This window comes from Arachis stenosperma, chromosome 6, assembly GCF_014773155.1.
Source record: "Arachis stenosperma cultivar V10309 chromosome 6, arast.V10309.gnm1.PFL2, whole genome shotgun sequence".
In the NCBI taxonomy this organism is placed as follows: domain Eukaryota; kingdom Viridiplantae; phylum Streptophyta; class Magnoliopsida; order Fabales; family Fabaceae; genus Arachis; species Arachis stenosperma.
Genome location: NC_080382.1, coordinates 80,326,829 through 80,333,071, shown reverse-complemented (window position 1 = coordinate 80,333,071; position 6,243 = coordinate 80,326,829). Strand labels below are relative to the sequence as shown.

The 6,243-nt window shown below is 40.1% G+C and overlaps 1 non-coding gene across 1 annotated transcript; it reads left to right on the top strand.

The window, feature by feature from the left end:
* The first annotated feature begins 3,661 nt into the window (after positions 1 to 3,661).
* LOC130938220 (small nucleolar RNA R71) lies at positions 3,662 to 3,769 on the top strand. The gene has a single exon (XR_009069394.1). It is a non-coding gene; the product is annotated as a small nucleolar RNA R71 (small nucleolar RNA).
* The last annotated feature ends 2,474 nt before the right edge of the window (positions 3,770 to 6,243 follow it).

The window sequence follows — 6,243 nt, the reverse complement described above, 5'->3', positions numbered from 1 at the left end:
TGCCCTGCCCTCCTCAAGAGCAATATCGGGCTTCATCCAAGAAAAATTCAAAGGAAATTGCTCTCCTAGTGTTACCCATGGGTTTCGAACCCAAGAACAAGGAGGAAAGGAGTAGCGCTCAAATACAAGGAAAACAAGCAAAAATTGGCTTGTTTTCAATCTCCAAAAATCGAACACAGCACCATGAGGAAGCAAGGAACTAGGCGCTACTTTGGTGCCAAGAAAACCAAGGAAAAAGGGGCAGCGTGTGCTTCCACCAGGTTTCGAACCTGGGACCTCACCCTTGGTTGCCTTGCTGCACTGCCCACAAGGAGAGCAGAACAGCATTTCTTGGCACGGGCAGCACACAAGCGCGCACACAAGCACGCACGGCCAGGAGCATCACGCGCAGCTTGGACGCACGGAAGGCAAGCATGCACGCACACTGCCCTGCTCTCTGCAAGGGCAGGGCAGCATCCTGATGCTACACACGCTTAGCACGCACGCAATGAGGCCGCATGCACAATTTCCCTGCTCTGCCCTCCACAAGAGCAGAGCAGCCTCCTGGAGCCAACTTCTTCATGGGCTAAAAATTGGATTAAAAATCCAATTTAATTCATTTCTTCACCAAATCAAAAGCCCATCCAAATTCCAAAATCCAAGAATAGAAAGTGTATAAATAGGAGATAATTTGATGTAATGAGGACCTTTCTTTTGATTTTTGAATTTTTACATTTTGAGACTTCATTTTCTTTGAGAGCTTTGAACTGAGATCTGAGAGAATTGGGAAGGAGAATTGATCTCTCTTCTTCCTTGTTCTTGCTTGAGCATTTTTTACTTTTCTTGTTTGAATCTTGAGTGTGAAGAATTGAGGAACTTCTGTCTCAATCTCCATTTAAGACCTCTTGGATTTTCCTACTGCATAACTGAGCTAAATTTCTTTTCCTTACTGCTGCAATCTTCAATTTCTCTTTAATTGCTTTGTTAACTTGGATCTGGGAAGGCAATTGAGATCTAGACTTTGCTATCTAGTCTCTGGAGTCCTGAGATCCACTTTTCCTTTTGGTTCTTCTGTTGAACCCCTGCTGCAATTAAATTTCCATTTCTGTTTGAGATCTAGTCAATTCCAATTCATCTCTTGCTTTGATAATTGCTGCAAGTTAATTTCCCTTGCTTAAATTCTGAATTCCCAGTCCTCAAACCCCTTTTTCCATTTAAGTAATTTATATTTCTTGCACTTTAAGTTACTGCAATTTACATTTCTTACACTTTAAGTTTCATTCATTTAATTTCTTGTTCTTTAAGATTCAGCACCTTTACTTTCAGTTCTCTTTAATTTCTGCAATTCATCCCTCTCCCTTTACATTTTCTGCTATTTACTTACTGTTGGATACAAAATCACTCAACCAATACTTGATTCGCTTGACTAAATCAACCACTGAACTAAAATTGCTCAATCCTTCAATCCCTGTGGGATCGACCTCACTCCCGTGAGTTTTATTACTTGATGCGACCCGGTACACTTGCCGGTGAGTTTTGTGTTAGATCGTTTTCCACACATCATGGGATCCACAGATCTTGAGGTGTCAAGGATTTCTCATCCCTGCACCTTTTAGGCGTGTAAAATGCCCTCTGTATGCAATCCTGGCATTTAACGCCAGACTAATGCTTGTTTTTGGTGTTAAACGCCAGCCTGATGCTTGTTTATGGTGTTAAACACCAGACAGATGCTTGTTTCTGGCGTTAATCGCCAGACAGATGCTTGTTTCTTGCGTTTAAACGTCAGACAGCTCTTCCTCCAGGGTGTGCTTTTTCTTCTGCTATTTTTGATTCTGTTTTTAATTTTTGCAATTGTTTTGTGACTCCACATGATCATAGACCTAATAAAACATAAAAGAACAATAGAAATATAGATAAATAAAAATTGGGTTGCCTCCCAATAAGCACTTCTTTAGTGTCAATAGCTTGACAGTGAGCTCTCATAGAGCTTCACAGATGTTCAGAGCATTGTTAGGACCTCCCAACACCAAACTTAGAGTTTGAATGTGGGGGTTCAACACCAAACATAGAGTTTGGTTGTGGCTTCCCAATACCAAACTTAGAGTTTGATTGTGGGGGCTTTGTTTGACTCCGTATTGAGAGAAGCTTATCGTGCCTCCTTTTCATGTTTACAGAAGAATAACCTTGAGCTTTAAACACAAGGTAGTCCCCATTCAATTGAAGAACTAGTTTACCTCTGTCAACATTAATCACAGCTTTTGCTGTGGCTAGGAAGGGTCTTCCAAAAATGATGGATTCATTCTCATCCTTCCCAGTGTCTAAGATTATGAAATCAGCAGGGATGTAAAGGCCTTCAACCTTTACCAACACGTCCTCTACCAATCCATAAGCTTGTTTTATTGACTTGTCTGCCATCTCTAATGAGATTCTTACAGCTTGTACCTCAAAGATCCCCAGTTTCTCCATTACAGAGAGTGGCATAAGATTTATACCTGACCCCAGGTCACATAGAGCCTTCTCAAAGGTCATGGGGTGCCTATGGTACAGGGTATTAAGAATTTACCAGGATCTTGTTTCTTTTGAGGTAAAGTTTGTTGAACCCATGTATTTAGTTCACTAAAGAGCAAGGGAGGTTCATCTTCCCAAGTCTCATTACCAAACAACTTGGCATTCAGCTTCATGATGGCTCCTAGATATTGAGCAACTTGCTCTTCAGTTACATCTTCATCCTCTTCAGAGGAAGAATAGTTCTCAGAGCTCATGAATAGTAAAAAGAGGTTCAATGGAATCTCTATGGTCTCTAGGTGAGCCTCAGATTTCTTAGGTTCCTCAGTTTGGAACTCCTTTTTGTTTAGAGGACGTCCCAGGAGGTCTTCCTCACTGGGATTCACATCCTTCTCCTCTTTTGTGCATTCGTCCATTTTGATTATATCAATGGCTTTGCATTCTCTTTTTGGATTCTCGTCTGTATTGCTTGGGAGAGTACTAGGAGGAGTTTCAGTGATTTTCTTACTCACCTGACCCACTTGTGCCTCCAAGTTTCTAATGGAGGACCTTGTTTCATGCATGAAACTTAAAGTGGCCTTAGATAGATCAGAGACCATGTTTGCAAAGCTAGAGGGGTTCTGCTCAGAATTCTCTGTCTATTGTTGAGAAGATGATGGAAAAGGCTTGCTATTGCTAAACATGTTTCTTCCACCATTATTAAAGCCTTGTTGAGGCTCTTGTTGATCCTTCCATGAGAAATTTGGATGATTTCTCCATGAGGAATTATAGGTGTTTCCATAGGCTTCACCCATGTAATTCACCTCTGCCATTGCAGGGTTCTCAGGATCATAAGCTTCTTCTTCAGAAGATGCCTCTTTAATACTATTGGATGCATTTTGCCATCCATTCAGACTCTGAGAAATCATGTTGACTTGCTGAGTCAATATTTTGTTCTGAGCTAATATGGCATTCAGAGCATCAATTTCAAGAACTCCCCTATTTTGAGGCGTCCCATTACCATAGGATTCCTCTCAGAGGTGTACATGAATTAGTTATTTGCAACCATGTCAATGAGTTCTTGAGCTTCTGCAGGCGTTTTCTTTAGGTGAATGGATCCACCTGCAGAATGGTCCAGTGATATCTTAGAGAACTCAGATAGACCATCATAGATTATATCCAAAATGGTCCACTCTAAAAGCATGTCAAAAGGACACTTTTTGGTCAACTGCTTGTATCTTTTCCAAGCTTCATAGAGGGATTCACCATCTTTTTGCTTGAAGGTCTGAACATCCACTCTAAGTTTGCTCAGCTTTTGAGGAGGAAAGAACTTGGCCAAGAAGGCCGTGACCAGCTTATCCCAAGAGTCCAGGCTATCTTTAGTTTGTGAGTCCAACCATGTTCTAGCCCTATCTCTTACAGCAAAAGGGAAAAGTATGAGCCTGTAGACTTCAGGATCTACTCCTTTTGTCTTAACAGTATCACAGATCTATAAAAACTCAGTTAAAAACTGATAGGGATCTTCTGATGGAAGTCCATGAAACTTGCAGTTCTGTTGCATTAGAGCAACTAGTTGAGGTTTCAGCTCAAAATTGTTTGCTCCAATGGCAGGAATTGAGATGATTCTTCCATAAAAATTGGAAGTAGGTATAGTATAATCACCAAGCATCCTCCTTGTGCCTCCACCATTGTTATTGGGTTCGGCCATGTCTCTTTCTTTTTTGAGATTCTCTGTAAGGTTTTCTCTGGATTGTTGTATTTTAGCTTCTCTTAGTTTCTTCTTCAGAGTCCTTTCAGGTTCAGGATCTACTTCAACAAGAATGTCCTTGTCCTTGCTCCTGCTCATATGAAAAAGAAGAGAACAGAAAAGGAAGAAGAATCCTCTATGTCACAGTATAGAGATTCTTTTATGTGAGTAGAAGAAGAAAAGAATAGAAGAAGGAGGAGAAAAATTCGAACACAGAGGAGAAGAGAGGGTTCGAATTTTTAGATGAAGAGAAGAGTTAGTAAATGAATAAATAAATAGAAGGAGGTGAGTGAGAGGAGTTTTTGAAATACATTTTTTTTTAAAAAATGGTTAGTGATTTTTGAAAATTACGAGAAGAAATAAAATCAAAATTAAAATTTGAAACAATTAGTTAATTAAAAAGAATTTTGAAAATGAGGGAGGTGATTTTCGAAAATTAGTGAGAGAAAAGTAGTTAGGTCAATTAGTTAGTTGAAAAAGATTTGAAAATCAATTTTGAAAAGATAAGTGGTGCGCGTAAATTGTGATAATCAACAATGGCGCAAATGGACTTAGAGCTCTCAAACGTGAATCACACTTTGTCACAACTTCTTACAACTAACCAGCAAGTCCACTGGGTCGTCCAAGTAATACCTTACGTGAGTAAGGGTCAATCCCACGGAAATTGTTGGTATGAAGCAAGCTATGGTCATCTTGTAAATCTCAGTTAGGCGGATTCAAATGGTTATAATGGTTTTTGAAAATAAAGATAGATAAAGCATGAAATAAAGATAGAAATACTTATGTAATTCATTGGTGGGAATTTCAGATAAGTGTATGGAGATGCTGTGTTCCTTCTGAATCGCTGCTTTCCTACTGCTTTCATCCAATTCTTCTTACTCCTTTCCATGGCAAGCTGTATGTAGGGCATCACCGTTGTCAATGGCTACTTCACATCCTCTCAGTGAAAATGGTCCAAATGCTCTTGTCACAGCACGGTTAATCATCTGTCGGTTTTCGATCATGTCAGAATAGAATCCATTGATTCTTTTGCGTCTGTCACTACGCCCAACAATCGCGAGTTTGAAGCTCGTCGCAGTCATTCAATCCCTGAATCCTACTCGGAATACCACAGACAATGTTTAGACTTTCCGGATTCTCAAGAATGGCCACCAATAATTCTAGCTTATACCACGAAGATTCTGATTAAGGAATCCAAGAGATACACGCTCGTTCTGAGGTAGAACGGAAGTGGTTATTAGTCATGCGTTCATAGGTGAGAATGATGATGAGTGTCACAGATCATCATATTCATCATGTTGAAGTGCAGCGAATATCTTAGAACAAGAATAAGCTAAATTGAATAGAAAATAGTAGTACTTGCATTAATAGTTGAGGTATAGCAGAGCTCTACACCTTAATCTATGGTGTGGAGAAACTCCACCGTTGAAAATACATAAGTGATCAAGGTTCAGGCATGGCCGAATGGCCAGCCCCCCAAAGTCTAAGAACTAAATGTCCCAAGATAGATACCAAGATGTCTAATACAATAGTAAAATGTCCTATTTATACTTGACTAGTTACTAGGGTTTACAGAAATAAGTCTAAACGCAGAAATCCACTTTCGGGCCCACTTTGGTGTGTGCTTGGAATGAGCTTAAGCTTTACACGTGCAGAGGCTTCTTTTGGAGTTAAACGCCAAGTTGTAACATGTTTTTGGCGTTTAACTCTGGTTTGTGACGTGTTTTTGGCGTTTTACTCCAGAATGCAGCATGAAACTGATGTTGAACGCCAGTTTGCGTCATCTACCCTCGAACAAAGTATTGACCATAATATTGCTGGAAAGCCCTGGATGTCTACTTTCCAACACAGTTGAGAGCGTGCCATTTGAAGTTTTGTAGCTCCAGAAAATCCATTTCGAGTGCAGGGAGGTCAGAATCCAACAACATCAGCAGTCCTTTGTCAGCCTCCTATCAGATTTTTGCTCAGGTCCCTCAATTTCAGCCAGAAAATACCTAAAATCATAAAAAAATATACAAACTCATAGTAAAGTC